This window comes from Mustela putorius, unplaced genomic scaffold, assembly GCF_011764305.1.
Source record: "Mustela putorius furo isolate JIRA1106 unplaced genomic scaffold, ASM1176430v1.1 tig00000281_pilon_pilon_pilon, whole genome shotgun sequence".
NCBI classification, from domain to species: domain Eukaryota; kingdom Metazoa; phylum Chordata; class Mammalia; order Carnivora; family Mustelidae; genus Mustela; species Mustela putorius.
The window spans coordinates 21,852,792-21,876,733 of NW_025421343.1; the positions used below are offsets into that span (position 1 = coordinate 21,852,792).

The 23,942-nt window shown below is 42.0% G+C and overlaps 1 pseudogene; it reads right to left on the reverse strand.

Annotated features, from left to right (window-relative positions):
* Nucleotides 1-3,271: 3,271 nt before the first annotated feature.
* Nucleotides 3,272-3,629, reverse strand: LOC101683607 (annotated as a pseudogene).
* Nucleotides 3,630-23,942: the final 20,313 nt, after the last annotated feature.

Genomic DNA, 23,942 nt, shown 5'->3' on the forward strand with positions numbered 1-23,942 from the left:
TTTATTTGCAACAAGCATTTCCTGCTGCTAAAGACTTTTGAGCACCCTGCTTCATATCCTTGGGCAATTTGGAAATGATTAATCACCACTCCTGCTTAAAGAATGCAAATCTAAGCAACTAGGGAAAATACATTTATTGATATTAATGGGATTTATTTCAGACTTCTTTTTAAAGGATGCAGTCCCCATAGGACTGAGAGCTGAGCTCTCAGGACCTTTGTTCACAGGAAATCGCTATGACCTTCTCTTCATGCCTTTGCTCATACTGTTCCCTCAGCCTGGATGTCCCCATTCTCCCACTATTTCTTTGTCAATGTCCTTCCATACACCCCTTGGTCTGTGGTGCCTCCTTCCCACCCCAGCCCCAAACCAACTGCTCTTCCTTTGCGATGTCAGAACCATGCCCCTCTCTGCAGTAGCTCTTCTGCTTTGCTTTTAACTCCTCATCTCCCATAGGATATTCTGTTTCTTGAAGGACATGACCCCATCATTCAGATTTTTATCTTTTTCTCTCTCAAAACACATGCATATATAGCACCTACATGACGCTTTGCCCATAGTGAACACAAAATAAATATCAACCCACAGAATCCTAACAGTCATAACATACTCCTTCAATAAGCATCTATTAAGTACTTTCTATGTGCAATATTATGCTGGACTCTGCAACTGGAAGGGGATAACACGGATAAATAAGACCCAGTCCGACGGAGGAGACAGCCATGCCAATAAAAATTATATTTGGTAAATGCTCAGATCAAAATGTACAAGATAAAATGGGTACACAAGAAAGGGAGAGACTTACTCTATGGGGGCCGGGGGCGGGGGTGCGGTCCAGACAGGCTACACAGAAGAGGTGAACCTCGGTCTTCAACTAAAAGCGTGAAAGGAATTCACCTGAAGCAAGGGTGTGATAAGTCTGGAAGTCATTAAAGGAAAAGGGAATCATTTATGAAAAAAGTCCTAACTGTGGTAAGAATGATGGGGGTGACGAGGACCGAGGACCGGAGCCTAGGCATGCAGTGGTAATACAGGGGGATGGGCTGGAGAGAGATGGAGCCAGATTGGAGTTCACCTTGACCCAGCAGGCAGGAGACCTGCCAGGTTTTGCAGCAGGAGAGAAAGTGGGCCAGAGCTGGATTTTCGGATGATCATGCTGGTGGCTGGTAGCTTCGTGGGCCATTGCTTCTGGCCCTGGTTTTCCTTTCCTGCCCTCAGCCCTGGGGCTTCACTGCTCACTGGGGAATTTAGAACAGACGATGGTGAGTTCTGAGGAATTGTTAATTCCCTTTAATGGCATTTTTTTCAGTCCAAAGCAGTCACATTCTGAGAATATAAATTTACTTCTGCATACTTTCACGTAGATAATCAGAGTAAAATAAATGTTGTTAATTAGTGTTGGTCTTAAAGACTAACAGAATTTAATCCCCACCCCCACCCCCACCAATGGAATAGCATTGCCTTCATAAGGAGTCAGAGAGGAAGGGCATGGGGCAAGTGAAATGTATGAATAAAGCAATCACAGTAGTTTAATTAAGTGAAACTCAGCCAGCTCCTGTGAATGTGACCCCACAGACTTATTTTGTTTGTATTTCAAATCATCCTTTCTTGAAAAAGGGAAGAAGCGTGCCTAATAAGAATCTTCCTACATTCCTCACGCCCCCCCCCACCAGCCCCCCACACCTCCACACCCCCGCCCAATACACACAGTTTTAGGCAAGCCTGATCTAAATGGAATCATTTTCCAGATCATCAGTAAGAGACAGTGGGAGCAGTTGACAGTGACCTTCTGAGTCTTTCTAACAGCCCGCAAAATGCTTCACAGAGCCTGTAGGGAGTAGAACTATCCTAAAGCCTCAGGAAAGGAGGAGTCGGGGTGGGGGAATGCTCTAATTCTCAATTGGTTTTACCACCCTCTGTTTAGTCTTAAAGAGCAGGGACGGGCCTGGCTAGAAGCTAAGAACACTAATTTCTCAAATACCAGGCTCTATTTTGAGGGACCATAACCTTTAGCAGCCCAGAATGGGAAGATCTCTTTCCAAATAGCCACTATTTCCTTTTTCCAGTCCTTTGAGGGGAAACAATTAGCCTGTTCATTTCAACCCTTGACTCATCCCTGGCCAGTGAGACCAACAGTTCAAGTCTGGGCTTGGGAACAGGACCTCCCAGGTTCTGTTTGGGGCATGTGATGTACTCTCTCTAGGCCTGAGCCTCTCGTCTGTAAATGAAAGTAAAAAAAGCATCTACCTTGGGGCTCCTGGGGGGCTCAGGCAGCTGAGCCTCTGACTCTTGGTTTTGGCTCAGGTCATGATCTCAGAGTCATGAGATTGAGCCCTACATCAAGCCCCATGTCGGGTTCCAAGCTCAGTGCCGAGTCTGTTCGAGATTCTCGCTCTCCCGCTCCCTCTGCCCCTCTTCCTGCTCGCTCTCTCTCTAAAATAAAAAAATAAAATCTTTTTTAAGTTGTGAGGATGAAGTAAAATAATGGCTGTGTCTGGCACTGAATAAGACCTTCATAAATGTTAGCATCATCAGCAAGTGTCAACAAAGCCTTCTTACCTATTGTCTCCTATCTGGGAATACGAATTCGTGGGAATTGATTCATCACATACCTTTAGAAATAGAGTTGCAGAATCTGGGTTGCCAAACGTCAAAGAACATCAAATCCAATGTTTCTACTCTTCAAAGGAAGAGACTGATGTTCAGTGATCTGTCCTAGAGCTCTACCTCTTTTGCAGTCAAACTGGGACCAGGACCCAAGGTCTGCAGTTCTAATTAAAAGCTTTTCCACCATGTCATGCTTTCCTCTGTAAGGATCTGAAACCTCTCAGCCTTGCTGAGCACCTGAGAAGCTAATAGACAGTTTACAGAGCTCCCAGACCATGCTCCACCTTGGGTTAGGGTGACCAGCTGTCTGAGTTTTTCCAAAATGGAAGGTTTCCTGAATCATAGGACTTTAAGTTCTAAAACCTGGACAGTCCCAGGTAAACTCAACAGTTTTTCAGCTTACTTAAGGCAGACCCTCAAAAAGTATTATTTTTTTTCTTTTCTTTCTTTTCTTTTCTTCTTTCTTTATTTTATTTGTTTTGTTTTGTTTTGTTTTATATTTGTTTTTGCTTTTTGGGGTTTTTTGCACCTCCAAAGTCCTTTATTGCTCTGGCAAAGCCAGGAGATGCCCTTGGAGTGGGGTCCCAGTCCCAGTTTGGAGTCTCCAGGTTTATGGCACCCCTGCCCCTGTTCCTGACTGGGGCAGGCAACCTCCTCTGATAGGCTACTCAGTTCGCTCCCTCAGGTGTTCCCAGCCCTCCTTGGAGGTTTTGCAGTCCTTAGAGGGAGCCACTAATGGACCCGACATCACTGAAATAATGCCTGAATTCCAGGTGTCACAGATGGGAGTTAAACTTCGGAGGGGCTGGGAGCTAGGGTATCATTGGACCAGTCTGCTCACACACATACTGGCTGAACTGGTAGTACAAGGCTGGAGGAACTACCTCTTCCGCCTTCTGAAGGACAGCCTGGCTCTTGTCACTTGGTCCCAGCAACTCCTGGTCATATACCAAATAGATGGCACCCCTAGCCACACTGCCTATGATGAGGAACCTCATCACTGACCAAACTCAGGGCACCATGGTCACTCAACACGGCAAGTGAGCAAGGACACTTGACTCACCCAGGAGAATGAATGTCTCCTGAGAACAGAGTTCTCCGTGTGAAGGTGACTGGCCTAGGAGAGGAAGACATATGAGGAAGGGAAAAAGGAAGGGTCTGGCCCCTTTGTCAACAATAGGAAGTCTGGTTTGCCAGAGAAGTATATCTTCTTGGTGAAAAGGACGGTGTCTCAAAATGGATCCTCAGTGAGAAAAGAAAAATCAAAAAGTAAAAATGAACCACATCTTTTTTTTTTCCCCTTTTATCTAAAGGAAGAACGCCAAAGGTTAGCTAATAAAAGCCACAAACAGGTACAGGCTAGCCCTGGTTCATTTTCCCTCAGGCCCCTATCCTAGCTGAGGGCTTGGAGTGAGGCTGGAGCTCCCTCTCAGACATGCCCCTATTCCGGGGCAAAGAAACACGACCTGAGTCTACACCTCTAAGGGCTGCATGGAATGGGGGACCCTAATGGAAAAGAATGTTCCCGACATGAAGAGGTAACACCCTGTGAGGGAGAGAAATGGGAGGACAGAAGAAAAACTACAGCCACTAGCCAGCTACTTTCAGAATAATTGAAGGATTCTTATACTGTGCGTCACAGGCAACCCAGAAGGACAGTCAGGAACCACAAAGCCATATTTGAGGGCCCAAGACTTTGCTATGCACAAACATCTATCACTGTCCCTCCAAAACAGAATGGTAATTCCTGAAATCTAGTGCTTCATTAAACTAGTAAAATAAGTGCCTTTCTGCCCCAACTTCCTTAAAATTGCATATTGGCAATATGGTCTTTGCTCAGTGAATTAAACCTTGAAACACATGGAAGAAATGTTTTCCCTTTTTAGTAATAATAGTTTAGTGCACAAACTCCACCTGTTGGTAAAAGGTAATAAACATGCCCACTGTTCATTTCCAATTGCTTTTTGGAAAGTTCCCACTTCTGCCAGACACTCTTTCAGGTGATCTTGGGTAAATCACAGCCCCTCTCTGGACCCGAGCCTTCTCTTGGACTTGGTGAGTTTAAAAGCTCCTTTCTGTTCTTCCATTCTATGCTATGACAACATAGTAACATAGATATATTGCCTATACTCCCAACAGCTTTAAGGTTCTGAGCAGCCTTAGACTGTACTTAGAACTGGTCATGAGAAACAGACCCAGAGCAAGGTGACTGGAACAGGTGCCTTAAGACTCTGAAAGTGGGAGTTTAGGAGTCCAGAGACAGACTTGCCCAAATTAACCAGACCAACCTACAAACACCAGATATATATCAAGGGGGAAAGAGGTTACCATCCACCTGATTCTCAGTCAATAGCTTTACTGGTTTCGGTTGCTAATTCATGCATAAGTTATTCCTGCAGCTGAACCAAGATCACTGAACCTGAAAGCACAAGGTTCATATGCCCAATGATGAAACTTGGCAGCAAGGCTGGGATCTCATTCCTCAACAGGGCTGTGCCATAGATACCTTCAGCATAATACCAACTAGCTATAAATATACCTGTTGTTCATTCCCACCCCCATCAATAGCATACTTTTCCCTATCTGCCACTAATATTCTGCCACTACTGCCTAATTACATATGCTAAGCAGGCCAAAGTGTAGTAGACAAAATTTAATAGTAGATGGACCCTTCCTGAAAGACACCTTTCATTTTTCCTTGAACACCCTGACATGGTTTTTGCTCTACCAGTTACCTCCTGCTGCTCCATGGTCAACAGGCTACCACAACCTGGGCACCCCAGCTATAACCGCCACTTCCATGTTATTATTCTCTAGACCTTTCTGGAACCATGTTCTTTCTTTGGAGTTTCATCTCTCTCTCTCTCTCTCTCCTATTTTTTTAGGGCCTTTGCTGCCAACAAGCTAATGAATCTTAGTTAATTTAGGAGCTAGAAAGGGATTCTTATACTTTTTCACTTTATGTCCTTCACTTTATTTTTTTAAGATCTGTCCATCCACTTAGAAAGAGAAAAAACACTCATGTGGGGGAGGGGCAGAGGGAGAGGGAAAGGGAGAGAGGCAGATTCCCCAAAGAGCTGGAACCTGACCCAGGGCCGATCCCACAACCCTGAGATCATGACCTCAGCCAAAACCAAGAGTCAGACACCCAACCGACTGAGCCATCCAGGTCTGTCCTTCACCTTGGTAGGACAAAGCAGTTATATAACAGTGGAAACAATGTCTCATCTAAAAAGTTCTTCTAGGGACACTTGGGTGGCTTAGTAGGTTAAGCCACTGCCTTCAGCTCAGGTCATGATCCCAGGGTCCTGGGATCCAGTCCTACATCAGGCTCCTTCCTTAGTGAGAAGCCTGCTTCTCTCTCTGCCTCTGCCTGCCACTCTGCCTACTTGTGTTCTCTCTCTCTCTCTCTCTTTCTCTCTCTGACAAATAAATAAATTCTTTTTTAAAAATAAATAAAAAAATAAAATAAGGCTGAGATTCCAGATATGCTAGCATTTTTTATCTGATGTCCTCAGTCTGTCTCTTATAATAACTTATTTTGAGGTATGCCATCAAGCAAGAAAAATCTCCTAAGTCTTCACGACATTCTCTGGTGGAATTCTTGTCTCTCCATAGGAGATCTAGGATGTAAAATAGTGCCTGGCTCCCATTGCTTTTATCTGGCAGGTCAGTCACTGTACTATAGCAACACTGAGTAATAATCATCTTTCATATCTGCTTGAGCATGCTTCTCTAGATCATATCCCTGGAGTCAATAAGCCTAAGGACTTCTGAGGACATTTCCAGCCAGCTGAGCTGAACATTTCTCAGACTGTCAAATGAAGTTGTAAGATACCAGGACAATTTGAATAAATAATTGTGGACAAATAATTTCTGGCTCCCTAAGCCATGACGGCAGAACAGGATCTCAGTGCTCCCTCCCCAGCTCCTTGAGGCATTCTCTTAGCCACCAGGGTCCCAGCAGCCAGATGCCAGGCTGATACTGTTGAGAATACTGCCCTTTGTTTCAGTTGGAAAGAAGTTTGGCAAATTTGCAAGTGCTGTGGTATGAAAGAGAAAGCAGAGTCTGGCTTCAGAGGGTTTGGGGACATTTATCAGTAAGAAAGACACTAGCTTATGTCTTGGAACAAGTTGTTTTGGTTTTCTTTCCCCCTCTGTATACAAAGTACTAATGAATTACTTCTAAGGAAGAGTAGGAGACTGGGGAGAGTGACAGGGAAACCATTTGTAACTGTTCCTTTTGTCCTTTTCTAGTCCCACTTCAGACTTCCTTTATTCTTGTTCCTTAGAGATAGGAAAATTACTTCATATAAATGTAAAAGAAACGTTTAAAAGATAGATAGAAGTATTTTGTAGAAAGTCTCCTTCAATGATTATACAAAATATGAGAACGCTCTGCAAATGATCCAGAAGTCAGGGCAAGGGAAGAATCCGGTTCGTAGCAAGATTTGTTACCAACTAAAAATCTATGAGCCAAGAGGCCAAGAGATTAGTACAATATGGGAGCTGGGGTGGAGAGTGCCAGTGGGTTGCTGTGGTCATGAGCAAAAAATAGAATCAAAAGGTCAAATGTAACAGGAAGGAGTGAGCAGCTCCCAGGGGTCAGGACAGGTGAGGGTTAGGATTCCGGAGGTCAGGGCCATCCAGGGAGGCGCACTAGGGAGTAGAGATCCCACCCCAAGTCAAAGGCTCCATTGCACTTTACTTACAAATCCTGCCTTGGTAGAACCCAACCTGGGAGTTAAGCCAGTGAGCCAATGGATATTTCCAATAAAAGAAAGAACAGGAAACCAAGGGGAAAAAAAACAAAAAAACAAACTAAACTCCCGAGGCAGACCAGACATTTAACAGACTCAATTTTCACAACTCCTTGAGAGATAATGTAGGTCATCATTTCCAGTTGCTTCACACCTTTTACACATTTTGCTATGTTTGGACAGTTCCCTGCCTTAAGAGTTCTGCCTCCCTAAAGTCGGAAAATTTGCTCCCCTGAAGACCTTGGCAGCTAGAACACAGGCATAGAGCCTAAGATCTGCCATTAACATGTGCCCAGGCAACAGTCTAATAGGAAGTAATGAACCAGAGGAAGGAAGTGATGCCTGGGACCAATCTGTTGATAAGGGTGGCGGCCGAGGCATCCAGTTTTCTGGGGTTCCGGATGGATTCCTGGCCCAGAAATATCAGTGCTGGCAGAATTCCAGCAGAGCTGAGCTCCTGGCCACTGACCTGTGCTCTGAGGGAAAGAAGGCTCAGCAGCTTCCTTATCGGGTCACCCCTGCAGCGCTTTCAGGCCTTGACCCCAGAAGCTTAGCTTCAAGCCTGCTTCCCTCCCTCTCAACTGCCCTGTGAGCCACCCGATATCCGTCCTGCTTAATCAGCTAGAGTCAGCTGCTGGTGCTTATAATCAGGAGCCCTGAGTGTCTAGAGTTAAGGATTGCTGCCATCCCTTTTTAGTGGAGACCAAAGAGGAGGAGGAGAACCTGAGATACAAGAAGCTAAGACACCTGCCCAAGGACATATAGCTTATACGTAGCAGAGGCAGAATTTGAACCCAAGACTGTCTGACCACAAAGCTGGTGTTGCTTGCAATTTATTAGAAAAAGATCAAAGGGAAAGTACGTTAGGTGGGGTGCGGTACGGAATGGTCCCGGTAATATCCTGCAACTCCACCTACCTTCGGAGTTGGGACACCTTTTTGTCTTTGTTGTGCTCTGTTCCTTTCTGACTTAACTGTGCCAATAAACAGATGGGTGATACTAAAGATAAGCTAGCACGGCTGATTCCCATTGCTACCTTCAGATATTGTCGTTCACAGTTTGTAAGGGGTGGGACCACTGTCTGTAGATTGCTGAGGAGGTGGCCAACTGTTTGGGTTTTGTTTACCACTGCTTTTGATGAGTCACAGAGAATTATGCATTATTCATAAACTGGAGGTTTGAAGAAAGTTCCTGCGTACACAATTTCTGCTCCTTGGCTCCTCCAATCCAGGACTGATATAAATAGCAGCAGGTAATGGAGAATACAACCCAACCTATGCTTTCATACTGCATGAACTAACACCCCGGGGAACTGGAAAGAGAGGCTGGAAGGGTGAGTTTTAATTCAGAGTCCTGCCACGTGTACTAAAAAATGATAGCAGGGCATAGGCATAGATACACAACAAATTATCAATAATCTTAGGCACCTGAAAATTCCAATATCCCTTAAGGTGAATAAATGAAAAAGAAATAGGTCTCAGGCAAGTGCTAGGAGTCTAAACAGTTCCAACAAAAATGGAAAGTAGCAGAAATCTGTCCTAAAGATGTAAACCCCCATTCTTTCCTTTTTTTCTTTTTAAGGATTTTATTGGTTTCTTTGACACAGAGAGAGAGAGAGAGAGAGAACACAAGCAGGGGGAAGCGAAAGGCAAAGGGAGAGGAATAAGCAGACCCCCTGCTGATCAGGGAGCAAGATGATGGGCTCAATCCCAAGACCTTGAAATTATGACCTGAGCAGAAGGCAGCAGCTTACCAACAGAGCCACCCAAGAGCCCCCCAACTTTTTTTTTTTAAAGATCTTTACTTATTTACTTGACAGAGAGAGAGAGCAGGAGCAAGCACAAGTAGGCGGAGAGGTGGGGTGGGGGGAAGAAGTGTCCCCTCTGGGCAGGGAACTAGACCATGTGGAGCTTAATCCCAGGACCCTCGGATCATGACCCAAGCCCAAGGCATGCACTTAACCAACTGAGCCACCCACGCGCCCCTAGGTGCCCCCTCCTCCTTTATTTCTAAGGTGTTCTCAATCCCGCCTCTTCTCAAACAGCTGAATTAAGTTCTCTCTCTCTCTCCAAACTCCATTCAACAACCTACTCATTCTCCGTCAAACCAAGATCCAAAAGACAGCTGCTTAAAGAACTACTCCCTCCACAGTCATTTGCACTTGAACCCAATCAAAATCTCAACTAAAAGGGTTGCATTTTGTGGTGGATATCAGTTGTACTTGACCAAAAACTCACTTTTTGTATCTTACGCCAAAAAAACATAATATTTGATTTATTACATAAAGAACAGGTAACATATATTGTGGTGGTTCAGTTTGATGAGTCAAGTTGACTGGGGCACTAGATTAAGCAGTATTTCTGGGTGTGTGAGGGTGCTCCTGGGTGAGATTAGCATTTGAATCAGTAGACTGAGGAAAGCAGATGGCCCTCCCCCTTATGGGTGGACCACTTGAAGGCATGAGTGAAGTAAAAGGCTTCTTAGAAAGAATTCTTACTCTCTGCCTGCTTTTCTTTGATCTGGGGCATCAGTCTTCTGCCTTCAAATTCATACTAGAAATATATTGTTGACTCTCCTGGGTCTCTCGCTTCCCAACCACAGATCTTGGGACCTCTCACTCTACATAGTCCTATGAACCAATTCCTTAGATTTCCCTGGAGAACCTAAACTAATGCATGCATGCATTCATTGTAGTACTAAAAAATAATGGATACTCATGGACTTACCACCCAACCCAAGAAGTAGACGGCTATTGTTCTCCTTTTTCCTATTCTCCAGCCTCCTTACCAGTTGTCCAGAAATGTCTTGAACACTTTTAACGTTTTGATAGTTCCCCACTCTAGATCCTGCCTTCTCAACAATAAAGGAAAAGGAAATAAAATAAAAGATTGTACTTCCCAGTGCTCCTTGTGCTAGGGTGTCTAGGGGGCTTGAGACTCTGTCAATCAGATGCACCCATGTTGGACTGATGGGGAACTAAAGTTTGTGGGTTTTTAAAAAATTAACATATAATGTATTATTTGTTTCAGGGGTACAGGTCTGTGATTCATCAGTCTTACACAATTCACAGTGCTCACCGTAGCACATGCCCTACCCAAGTTCCTTCACCCAGCTACCCCATCCCTCCCACTTCCCTCCTCTCCAGCAACCTTCAGTTTGTTTCCTGAAATTAAGAGTCTCTTATGGCTTATCTCCCTCTCTGGTTTCGTCTTGTTTCATTTTTCCCTCCCTTCCCTTAGGATCCTCTGTCTTGTTTCTCAAATTCCTTATATCAGTGAGATCTGTCTTGTTTCTCAAATTCCTTATATCAGTGACATCGTATGATAATTTTCTTTCTCTAATTGACTTATTTCATTTAGCATAAAACCCTGTAGGTCCATCTGCATCTTTGGCAATGGAAAGATAACATTTTTTTTATGGCTGACTAGTATTTCACTATATATGTATATACCACATCTTCTTTATCCATTTATCTGTTAATGGACATCTGGGCTCTTTCCATAGTTTGGCTATCGTGGACGTTGCTGCTATAAACATTGGGGTGCACGTGCCCCTTCAGATCACTGTACTTGTATCTTTGGGATAAATACACAATAGTGTAATTGCTGGGTCGTAAGGTAGCTCTATTTTCAACTTTCTGAGGAACCTCCATATAGTTTTCCAGAGTGGCTGCACCAGCTTGCATTTCCACCAACAGTGTAGGAAGGGGAACTAAAGTTTATACAGGAAAGAGCCAGGGCATATTTCTATTCATATTTTTAGCATGAACTGGAACCAGCACTTTGGTGGCTTCCTGATCATAGCAGATGCTATAGCTCCCTTGGAAGGTTATTTTGGAATGTGGAAGTACACACTGGGGTTATTCCTGGAGGATTACCTAGAATCGGTTTCTTTAACCTTTGTAACAATTCTTTAAGGTCTTTGTCCCTTAGCAAATTTTTTTCTGCTTAAAATAACCAGAATAAATTCATTGACCACGTCTAAGGGACTCTGGCTAATACAAAACCTGAACCGTAAGTGATTGCAAACAGCAGACTTCAAGGACATGAAGCTTAGATTGGCTCTCTGACCTTGCCAGGTTTGAAGTTTTGGGGTATTACTAAGTGATGGGACACTAGTAACCCGTTATACGTAAGGTAGGAAAACAGCAACTTAAATGATTACCTTTTGTCATTTGGAATAAAGTATCTACTGAAGCCAAACTTTTGCTTTCCCTTTTGATTGCTTCCCTATAGACATCATTATGTGGTGCTAAGGAATAAAAGAGGCATGGGTTGAGAAAGCTCCCTCTGTTGCCATCGGTGAGCTTCTAAAAGGAAAGACAGGCTTTAAAGAATTTAAATTCTCAGACCAAGACATCATTAAAGTTTCTAGGAGTCCTCTAAAATATTTTTTTATCTCATAGTCACAAAACTGGCATGGCCAAAAAGCAAATGCAGAGCCAGATTGAGCTAGCGACTGAATTTCACTGTGGGCTGCACCCTACCCTCACTACATAGCTCATGTGAAAGTTAGGAGATTATTTGGGAAAGAAGGAGCCACAAAAATTGGAAAGAGAGAATTTGGGAAGATCTAGATGATTCTGAGTATCCTAAAACCTCACTGCATCTTCCTTACTGAAAAAAGCCGTCCCTCTTCTATAGTGGAAGATGCTGGTCTGGCCCCTGCTTGAAGACTTTATACTGACCTCATCTGAGACAGCTGTCTCATACAGGACTTCTGGCTCTCCCCCTTCCCTACACCTGTGACCTTTCATTTCCACCTCACTTAAAACTAGCTCCAGATCAATCATGTCCCTGGGGCCCAATTTAAAGTCAAACATGGAAGGGAAAGATTCACATGCCATAAGAATTGCAAGATTTTGCTAAAACTAATACTGACAAAAATCTGGAGACTATACTGGGTATTCCACCAGAGACATAATTTTATGGACCAAATTCTTGGCCTGGATACACTACACCAGAGATTCTGGATTCATTTTTCTTAGCCTGAGGCAATTACTAACTCGGTTAGTTGACTGAAATCTGGATCGTACTATGGCCTATTGCTGAAGGAAGCTGAAATGTGTGACTCCAGAGGTTCAGAGAGATAAGAAAGCTGGAATGGTTTTCTGACATACAACATCTAACATATACCCAAACTAAGCCTGAAGAACACTCCCTTTTCTAAGGCATTGAGGAAAACATTAATGAAGAGAGAACCAGGATCTTGAAGAGTACTTCACTGAATTTCTTCTGTACTCCAGAGATGAAGGTAGGAGATAATGCTATTTAAAATAGTTGTCTGGGGTGCCTGGTGGCTCAGCCAGTTAAGTGTCTGCCTTCAGCTCAGGTCTTGATCTCAGGGTCCTGGGATCTATCCTTACATCAGGCTCCCTCCTCAGTGGAGAGTCTGCTTCTCCCTCTCCCCCTCTTCACTGCTCATGCTCCCTCTCTCACACTCTCTCTCTCAAACAAATAAAACTTTAAAATTAATGAATTTTTTAAAATAAAATAAAATAATTCCGTGATTTCAGTAGGGTTGGTGGACACCCAGAAGTGCAGACATGACATAGTAGGATTTAACTTCCAGAAACAGAGGGGATGTGGTTATTATAATAGCAGAATGAGGGGCACCTGGCTGGCTTAGTTGGTGGAGCATGGGACGCTTGATCTTGAGGTCCTGAGTTCGAGTATTAGGTATAGAGCTTACTTAAAAAAAAAAAATAGAATAATTTTACTTGCAGAGATATTTTGGTAATGGCTAATTGATCATGATGTTTCCTTTTTTTTAATTTGTTTTTATTTATTTATTCAACAGAGGGAAAGAGGGATCACAAGCAGGCAGACAGGCAAGCAGAGAGAGAGAGAGGGAAGCAGGCTCCCTGCCAAGCAGAGAGCTCGATGCAGGGCTCAATCCCAGGACCCCGAGATCATAATCTGAGTTGAAGGCAGAGGCTTAACCCACTGAGCCACCCAGGTGCCATGATCATGATGTTTCTAAAAGTAAACTAGATGGGCAGCCTATGAAGAATGTACTTGACCTGTATAACTGAAAATAAACCTACACTTAAGTAATCATATCTAACTTAAATCATCACTAGAGAGTCATGGCCTATCTTTCAAGATCTATACTCTCAATTCAGTAAATGAAAGGGAGGAACGTGGAGGAAGGACATTATAAGAACCTACCTGAAAATCTTCCTCTACCCTTTCACCAAAAGTACCTGCATACACTTACCAAGATAATTGTATACTAGAGAAAGGGATACATCTATACTTTCACAAATTATTGGACATGGCTTTGAATTTGTCTTAAACCCCAGTGACCCAGAACATCACTGTTTCTCCACACACACACACACACACACACACACAGCAGAGCCTTATCTAGGGGTATCCAGTGATAAATGAAGTTTGAGTCCAAATCTACTTCCTGATGGGCACAAAGTTTCTATCAATCCAACCCCTGGTAATTTGCCCCAGTTCCTGAATTACAGTATGAATGAATAATAAATTCAATAAAAGCAGAATCCTCAAATTGTCTTCCTGACCCAAAGTAAGCACTATTGGAACTGTCCCCTCCTTAAAAAAAAAAAAAAAAGTAAACCAAAAGCAATGCTATGTTTTTAAGAATTCTGGGACTCGGGTGCCTGGGTGGCTCAGTGGGTTAAGCCGCTGCCTTCCGCTCAGGTCATGATCTCAGGGTCCTGGGATCGAGGCCCGCATCGGGCTCTCTGCTCAGCAGGGAGCCTGCTTCCCTCTCTCCCTCTCTCTCCCTGCCTCTCCATCTACTTGTGATTTCTCTCTGTCAAATAAGTAAATAAAATCTTTAAAAAAAAATAAAATAAATTTAAAAAAATAAAAAAGAATTCTGGGACTCTTCATGTCATCATCAAAGAAAATTAAGTATGGTGATTTCCATTACATCCCCATTTAACTCACCTGCTTAACATGTGCAGTGAACCGATGGATATCAGAACTTGATAATGAATTATCAAAATCTGAATTAGTAACTTCTGTTGCTGCCCCTCTTCCTCTAGTTTGTCTGTCATGGAGTAAATTGACACCATTCTGACCATCTAATATGCACTGATTATGCATTTGTAGAAATGCTTTATTTCTGGGGCACCTGAGTGACTCAGTCATTAAGCACCTGCCTTTGGCTTAGATCATGATCCAGGGTTCTAGAATCAGGAATCAGCAGGAAACCTGCTTCTCCCTCTCCCACTCCCCCTGCTGTGATCCCTCACTTGCTGTCTCTCTTTGTCAAATAAATAAATAAAATATTTTTTTAAAAAAATGCTTTATTTCTCTATCCCCAAAACCCTAAAATACCAGAAGCAATTTGCTTTCACCTGACAGGTACATCACCCCATGTCCTGCCTCTGAGCTACATCAATTCTCTGTGTGTCTTTTACACGTGAGAAAAATGAACTTCTAGCTGTGTAGTATTGTTATTTCAGGTCTCCTGAACTACTGGCTAAACAAAATTCCCAGCAGAAATCCAGACAATGTCAAAATATGTACCATAGTCAATGAATGTGGAAAGAAGGACTGGGAGATATTTGAGCCTTTCCTATTTAATGCCCAAGAATAAGAATTTAGAATCTGATGGTCTTTCTCAAAGGCTGTTAAAAAGACTCTCTTAATTATAATAATCCACCTACTGGTGGTCCACATGCAGTCAAGTTAGTAGATGAATCAAACATTCTAAGTTAAAAAAAAAAATCCATCAAAGTGGTGATTGGGCTGAATTGACCAGTTGTTCCATGAGACTAACAAGTCAATTCTAATCAACAGCCCTGAATAGATTCAGTCTGTGAAAGTCAACTGCCTTTGATAAACAAAATAGCCTCCTTTCTACCATGCAATAGCAATTTTTTTTAAGTTTGTTTTTGTTGTTGTTGTTTTTATGTAGATATAGCCACAAACCTATTCATTTACTTCTGGTCTGGAACCAATACAGAATTAGCTGGTTTGACTGAAAGCTTAAGCTCTGTAGACCTTAGTAGTGAAAGAATAATAATACTACCTTCCCCATAAATTTTGGAGTTATGAAGATGAATGAAACCATATTGGGCCAATTTCCTATTTTATGTAAATCTAAGACAAAGTCAGAGTCACACAGGATTAGAACCAAAGGCACTGTTTTTCAGATTCCCAGAAGAAAATCACTTTATCAACATAAACTTGGCACAATTTCGAAACACAACAACATCCATCTTATCAGCCCATTGACTGGTTGTAGTAAGTTGTGGTATTTTCCTTATTATTTTATGCCTGGAGCCACAGAAAGATTAATGTTACAACAGGTAAAACAGTGTGATATTTACAGCTTACTCTGGTGGTGAATACTAAAGTTCTTTCCTATCTCTAGCTTCCTGAAGACCACAGGAGAAGGTCACACATGTGCTGTGGAGACAGTCCATGCACTTTCCTTAATGTTCAGTCTGCAGATTAATGTCCATGTTCAAAAGCAAGAAAGACAAGGAAAAACTCCCATCTGACATTAAAAGCCAGGGTATAGAGCAATGAATCAATTTAGAGTACATACTGTTTATGCATAAGAAAGAAGATCTGTACCCAGCTCTGGGTCAGAGACAAGCATTGATTTTATAGATTAGAATGCAGCAGTGAAATATCACTTCCAAAGGGACCTGCTGGCTTCTGGATTTTCAAAATATCACCTCCATCAAAGAGTCTTGTTGAGAATGTCAGGTACAGGCTGGAGGCTACAAGAGCTACTAAGGCCCTTGAGAAGTTCTATTTCTGTGGCATCAGGGAAGAAGGGAGTGAATCCTAGGTGACACTATAACCTGAATATCATGGGACCCTTTCAGTGCTGGCAGCATAATGAACACCTGGACTGCAGGTTATCGAAGAGTCAGATATGCCATTCCAAAATATGCCACTTGACATATTGATTATTTTGAACCAAAGGCAATTGAGAAATAGATATAAGAAAAGTTCTCTATCCTTCCCCTATTTGTCTAAAAGTAGGACCTAAGTTTTTAAAGATGCCCCTTTCCCTCTCATCAAAAAGACAGAAGTCAATCATTGGAGCCAATTCTACACCCTTCTCAGCCTAGAGAAGAATCCATGTAACAAACTTTACTAACAAGCTGTTATTTTCCATTAGTTCCCCTGTATATTTACCTTCCCACAATTTGCCCCCCTAGAAACTGAAAGTCCCTTTCCTTCGTCTTGTCACTCCTCTAAAAACGTATTGTCCTTTTGTTAAGATACTATATAAGCCCAGGGGCGCCTGAATGGCTCAGTCCATGAAACGTCCAACTCTTGATTTTGGCTCAGGTCATAATCTCAGGGTCATGAGATTGAGCTCCACATCAGACTATGCAATGAGGGTAGAACAAGCTTAAGATCTCTCTCTCTCTCTCTCTCTACCTCTCTGTCTACCCCTCTCCCCTGCTCACACACATGCACACTCTCTCTCTTAAAAAGAAAAAAAAGTTTCCTTAGGGGAAAAAAAAAGATACTTACAAGCCCAAGTTCTAACCACCTCTTTGAGTTATTCATCTCTGAGTGCACCCATGTACATGCACAATGCACATATTAGTGAACTTCTGTTTGTTTTTCTGGTTTTTTTTTTTTTTTAAAGATTCTATTTATTTATTTGACAGACAGAGATTACAAGTAGACAGAGAAGCATGCAGAGAGAGAGGAAGGGAAGCAGGCTCCCTGCTGAGCAGAGAGCCCAATGTGATGCGGGGCTTGATCCCAGGACTCTGGGATCATGACCTGAGCTAGAGGCAGAGGCTTTAACCCACTGAGCCACCCAGGCACCCCATGTTTTTCTGCTGTTAATATTTCTTTTGTCAGTCTAATTTGCAAAGCTCCAGCCAGAGAATCTAGGTGAGTAGAGAGAGAGAGAGTTTCCTCCCCCATGCTTGAATTAGGCCACCAGGAAGATAGCTCTCATGTACATCTGAACAGTTACCACAAATCAGAAATTTGACTATGATTGAAGATACACATAGGGTAAAACATGAAGTCCTCAATGAATGCACAATCCAGTAGAGGAGAAAAACATGCAAGCTATCCATTAACATAGAGTTTTCAGGCTTCACCTATCTTCCCTGCTACATAAAAAATTCTGTTGACCAGTTGTTCCATGAGACTAACAAGTCAATTCTAATCAAGAGCCCTGAGTAGATTCAGTCTGCCCAGTGGGTCCTCCCTCGCCCTTGGAGAAGTAGACAGCTTTCCCAGACAGTTCCAAGACTTGGAGATGCTGTCCTGGAAAAATGAAAAGTTAAAGGCCAAGGAGGGGATCTGCTTATAAAAGATACTGGGTAGATGTACCAATAAGTAGAGGACTGGAAAGGAGGAGAGAGATGGGGGAGGAGGTGGAGGAGAATGAGCACTTTGAATCTGGAGTGAATTGGAGAGGAAAGATAAAGGGTCTTAAGAAATGCTGTTGTGTGTTCTGGTCTTGATTCCTTTTTGTATTGTTTGGTAACTATAAGGTAAGATAAGGCTTCCTTTTCATTGTTTTGGGCTATTTGGGCTCTTTCTTCATATTCTGTGTCCTTACAGAGATTGGACCACGTGGGACCTGAGGATCACAACTCAAATTCTCCCTGGATTTACACCCTCTATATCTGAGCCCAGAGGGTACTTTTCACCAAGTTGCCAATGAACAATAGAGGTTGAACAGGCTTAAGCCATATGGTTATTTGTAGAAAACCAAAAAGCCAAGTAAACATTGAGAAAACAAGACCATAGTCAATGCTACAAAAAAATAAGCAAATGCATAGTGAGAGAGGCCAACCAGGGAACAAGTCTGGGCAGTAGAGCACCTTCTCAAACTGTAACCAAACACAATCACCACCAGATATGGATTCTGGTGGCACCTGGATGGCTCAGTTGGTTAAGCATCTAACTCATGAGATCGAGCCCCATTTGGGATGCTCAGCAGGGAGTCTGCTTCAGTCCGTTTCCTTCCTCTCAAATAAATAAATCTTTTTTAAAAATGCAGATTCTGCTCATCATACCATTTAGGGTGGCTACAATGAAAGAAAAAAAGAAAGAGAAAAGGAAGGAAGGGAGGGAAGAAGAGAAAGAAAGAAGGAAGAAAGAAAGAAGGAAGGAAAGAAAGAGAGAGTTGGCAAAGATAGGAGGTGGAACCCTTGTGCACTGTTAGTAGGAATGTAAAATGATGCAGTTACTATGGAAAACAATATGGCAGGTCATTGCACTTCTGAATATACCAAAAAGAAATGAAACAGGGTCTCAATGAGATATTTGTATACCCATGTTCTTATCAGTACTATTCACAATAACCAGGAGGTGAAAGCAACCCAGATGCCCACCCATAGAAGAATAGCTAAACGAGCTGTGATCTATCCATACAATGGAATATTGTTTAGCCTTAAAAAGAAGGAAATTCTGACACATGCTGCAACATGAATGAACCTTGAGGACATTGTGCTAAGTAAAATAAGCCAGTTACAAAAACATAAATATTGTATGATTCCACTTATATAAAGTACCTGGAATTCATGGAGAGGAAAAGTAGATTAGTGGTTAGCAAGGCCTGGGGGAATGGAATGGGCAAGGAAATGGGAAGTGGTCTTTTAATGGATATAGTGTTCAGTTTTGCTAAAATAAAAGGAGATATGGAAATTGGTTGCACAACATTGTGAGTGTACTTAATACGACTGAACAGTACACTTAAAAATGGCAAGATGAAGGGAATCAAGATGGCGGAGGAGTAGCAAGCTGAAATGACATCAGGTCGCAGGAGTTCAGCTAGATATTACTATTAAACCACTCCAAACACCTACAAACCCAACAGGAAGAAGAAGAAGAGAAGAAGAGCAGCAATTCTAGAAACAGAAAATTGACCACTTTCTGAAAGGCAGGACATGTGGAGAAGAATCTGAAGACATGGAAAGATAGACCGTGGGGGGAGGGGCTGGCTTCCAGTGAGCAGCAGAGCAGCAGAGCCCCAAATCAGAACTTTTAGAAGTCTGCTCCACTGAAGGACATCGTTCCAGAGGCTAAGCAGGGTTGGAGCCCTCATGGGGACAGTGTGGTCTCAGATCCCGCAGGGTCACAGAAGGATTGGGGGTGTCTGAGTGTAGCAGAGCTCACAGGTATTAGAGCAGGGAAGCTGGTTACAGAGACGGAGCCAAGGAGTGAGCTCTCAGCTCAGGGTTACTTTAAACCAAGGTCTGCGGCACAGTCGGGCCACTGCTCTTTAAGCAGGGATCCCACAAGTGGCAGATCTGGGGAGATTCACCTTCATCTGCTGGAAAAGCAGAGCAGCAGGATTCTGCTGGGTTTGGAGACTCCAAACAGGGCTGTGTGCCAGAGACAGAAATGCTCCATCACAGGCCGGGTGAGCTCGGAACATGGCCAGAGACCAGGGAGATGGGAGTGATTGAGCGTTTTTCTCCCAGGGTGCACTGAAGAGTGGGGCCCTGAGCTCTCCGCTCCTCTGGGTTGGAGATTGGGAGACTGCGATTTTCATTCCCATCCTCCAGAGCTCTACGGAAAGCGTTCAGGGAACAAAAGCTCCGGAGAGCAAATCCGAGCAGAATACTTAGCCAGGCCCCTGGCAAGGGCAGTGCAATTTGGCCTTGGGCAAAGACATTTGAGAATCACTACAACAAGTCCCTCTCCCAGAAGATCAGCAAGAATATCCAGGCAAGTCCAAGCTCACTGATCAAGAACAGCAGAATCCCAGAGAAGGGGAAAACAAAACATGGAATTCATGGATTTCTGCCCATGATTCTTTAGTCCTGGAAAGCTAATTAAATTTTTTTAATTTTATTTTTTTCTTATTTTTTTTAACTTTTCCTCTTTCCTCTCTTAATGATTTTTAACTACTTTATCTTTTTTTTTAATTTTTTTTAATAAACATATAATGTATTATTAGCCCCAGGGGTACAGGTCTGTGAATCGCCAGGCTTACACACTTCACAGCACTCACCATAGCACATACCCTCCCCAATGTCCACAACCCCACCACCCTCTCCCGACCTAACTAGTTTATCTTAACAATACCTTCCCCACCCCAAATTTTTTTAAACCTTCATTATTATAGTCCTATTTTATCCTTCATTTTATCTAACTTTATTTTTTGTATACATATAAGGTTTTTTCTTCTAAAATATTTTGGGATACAGTTCCTTCTAATAGATCAAAATATACCCTAAATCTAGCACAGGGCTTTGTTCTAGTCTCCAGCCTAAGGAAAATCTCTCCACTTTCTTTTTCTTTCTTTTTCCAACCAACTTACCTTATCAATTTTTTGAATTGAATTTTTTTTAATTTTCATCTATAGTCATATTTCATCCTTTCTTCGTGTTTACCTTATTTTTGTATATATATAAGTTTTTCTTTCTTTAAAATTTTGGGAGGTAGTTTCTTCTAAGAGACCAAAATGCTCCCAAAGTAAAGTGGGTGGCTCTGTTTATTCACCAGTCTTATTTATACACACCCACCCACCCCAAACACACACACATACGTTTTTTTAAATTTAAAAAAAAACACACACACATACTTCGGCTCAGGTTTCCCAGCACGCCCTGGGGAAATTTAAAAAAAATTTTGCCACTGTCTTGCTCTTTTCTGATAAATAAATAAAAAATCTAAAAAAAAAAAAAAAAAAAAAAAAAAAAATTTTAAACTTCTTTTTACCCCCTTTCTTCTCCCTCTGATTTGTGGTCTCTTCTGATTTGGTTAGCATACATTCTTCTGGGGACTTTGCTATTTATTTATTTGACAGACAGAGATCACAAGTAGGCAGAAAGGCAGGCAGAGAGAGAGGAAGGGAAGCAGGCTCCCTGCTGAGCAGAGGGCCCAATGCGGGGCTTGATTCTAGAACCCTGGGATCATGACCTGAGCCAAAAGCAGAGAATTTAACCCACTGAGCCACCCAGGCACCCCTCATTCATATATTCTTATCTGGATGAAATGAAAAGGTAGAAAAGCTCACCATAAAAAAAGAACAAGAGGCAGTCCTGAAGGCTAGGGACATAATCAATACAGACATTGGTAATATGTCAGATCTAGAGATTCAGAATGATGAATCTCAAGGGGCTAGCTGGGCTCAAAAAAGGCATGGAAGATACTAGAGAAACCCTGTCTGGAGAAGTAAAAGACCTTTCTGGAGAAATAAAAGAACTAAAATCTAACAAAGTTGAAATCAAAAAAGCTATTAATGAGGTGCAATAAAAAAAAATGGGGGCTCTTACTGCTAGGATAAATGAGGCAGAAGAGAGAATTAGTGATATAGAAGACCAAATGATGGAGAATAAAGAAGCTGAGCAAAAGAGAGACAAAAAACTACTGGACCATGAGGGGAGAATTTGAGAGATAATTGATACCATAAGATGAAACAATATTAGAATAATTAGGATTCCAGAAGAAGAAGGGAGAGAGAGGGGGCAGAAGGTATATTGGAGCAAATTATTGTAGAGAATTCCCCTAATGTGGCAAAGGGAACAGGCATCAAAATCCAGGAGGCGCAGAGAACCCTCCTCAAAATCAATAAGAATAGGTCCACACCCCATCATCTAATAGTAAAACTTACAAGTCTTACTAAGTGACAAAGAGAAAATCCTGAAAGCAGCCCAGGACAAGAAGTCTGTAACATACAATGGTAAAAATATTAGATCGGCAACACACTTATCCACAGAGACCTGGCAGGCCAGAAGGAACTGGTATGATATATTCAGAGCACTAAATGAGAAAAACATGCATCCAAGAATACTATATCCAGTTAGGCTGTCATTGAAAATAGAAGGAGAAACAAAAAGCTTCCAGGACAAACAAAAACTAAAAGAATTTGTAAACACCAAACCAGCCCTACAGGAAGTATTGGAAGGGGTCCTCTAAGCAAACAGAGAACCTAAAAGTAGTAGACCAAAATGGAACAGAGACAATATACAATAATAATCACCTTACAGGCAATACAATGGCACTAGATTCTTACCTCTCAATAGTTACCCTGAAGGTAAGTGGGCTAAATGCCCCAATCAAAAGAAACAGGGTATCAGAATGGATAAAAAAACAAAACCCATCAATATGCTGTCTGCAAGAAACTCATTTTAGACTCAAAGACACCTCCATATTTAAAGTGAGGGGGTGGAAAACAATTTACCATGCTAATGAACATCAAAAGAGCTGGAGTGGCAATCCTTATATCAGATAAATTACATTTTAAGCCAAAGACTGTAATAAGAGATGAGGAAGGACACTGTATCATACTCGAAGGGTTTGTCCAACGATAAGATCTCACAATTTTAAATATCAATGCCCCTAACATGGGTACAGCCAACTATATAAACCAATTAATAACAAAATCAAAGAAACACATCGACAATAATACAATAATAGTATGGGACTTTAACACACACCCCCTCACTGAAATGGACAGATCATCCAAGCAAAAGATCAACAAGGAAATAAAGACCTTAAATGACACATTGGACAAGATGGAAATCACAGATATATTCAGAACATTTCATCCCAAAGCTAAAGAATACACATTCTTCTCTTGTGGACATGGAACATTCTCAAGAATAGATCACACCCTGGTCACAAATCAGGCCTCAACCAGTACCAAAAGACTGGGATCATTCCCCACATATTTTCAGACAACAATGCTCTGAAGCTAGAACTCAATCACAAGAGGAAAGTTGGGAAGAACCCAAATACATGGAGGCTAAAGAGCATCCTACTAAAGAATGAATGGGTCAACCAGGAATTTAAAGAATTGAAAAAATTCATGGAAACAAATGAAAATGAAAACACAACTGCTCAAAATATGTGGATCACAGACATATAGATATGTATATATATAGCAATACAAGTCTTGTTTCTTTCTCAAGAAACAAGAAAGGTCTCAAATACACAACCTAGCCCTACACCTAAAGGAACAGGAGAAAGAAAAGTAAAGAAAGCCTAAAGCCAGCAGGAGAAGAGACATAATAAAGATCAGAGCAGAAATCAATGAAATAGAAACCAAACCAAAACAAAACAAACAAACAAAAAACCAGTAGAACAAATCAATGAAACTAGGAGCTGACTATTTGAAAGACTTAATAAGATTTATAACCCCCTGGCCAGACTTACTAAAAAGAAAAGAGAAAGGAACCCAAATTAATAAAATCATGAATGATAGAAGAGAGATCACAACCAACACCAAAGAAATACAAACACTTATAAGAACATATTATGAGCAAATATATACCAGCAAATTTGACAATCCAGAAGAAATGGATGCATTCCTAGAGACATATAAATTACCAAAACTGAACCAGGAAGAAATAGAAAACCTGAATAGACCCATAACCAGTAAGGAGATTGAAGCAGTCATCAAAAATCTCCCAACAGACAAGAGCCCAGGGCCAGATGGCTTCCCAGGGGAATTCTACCAAACATTTAAAGAAGAATTAATACCTATTCTCCTGAAACTGTTCCGAAACATAAAAATGGAAGGAAAACTTCCAAACTCATTTTATGAGGCCAGCATTACCTTGATCCCAAAACCAGACAAAGACCCCACCAAAAAAGAGAGGCGCCTGGGTGTCTCAGTGGGTTAAAGCCTCTGCCTGCAGCT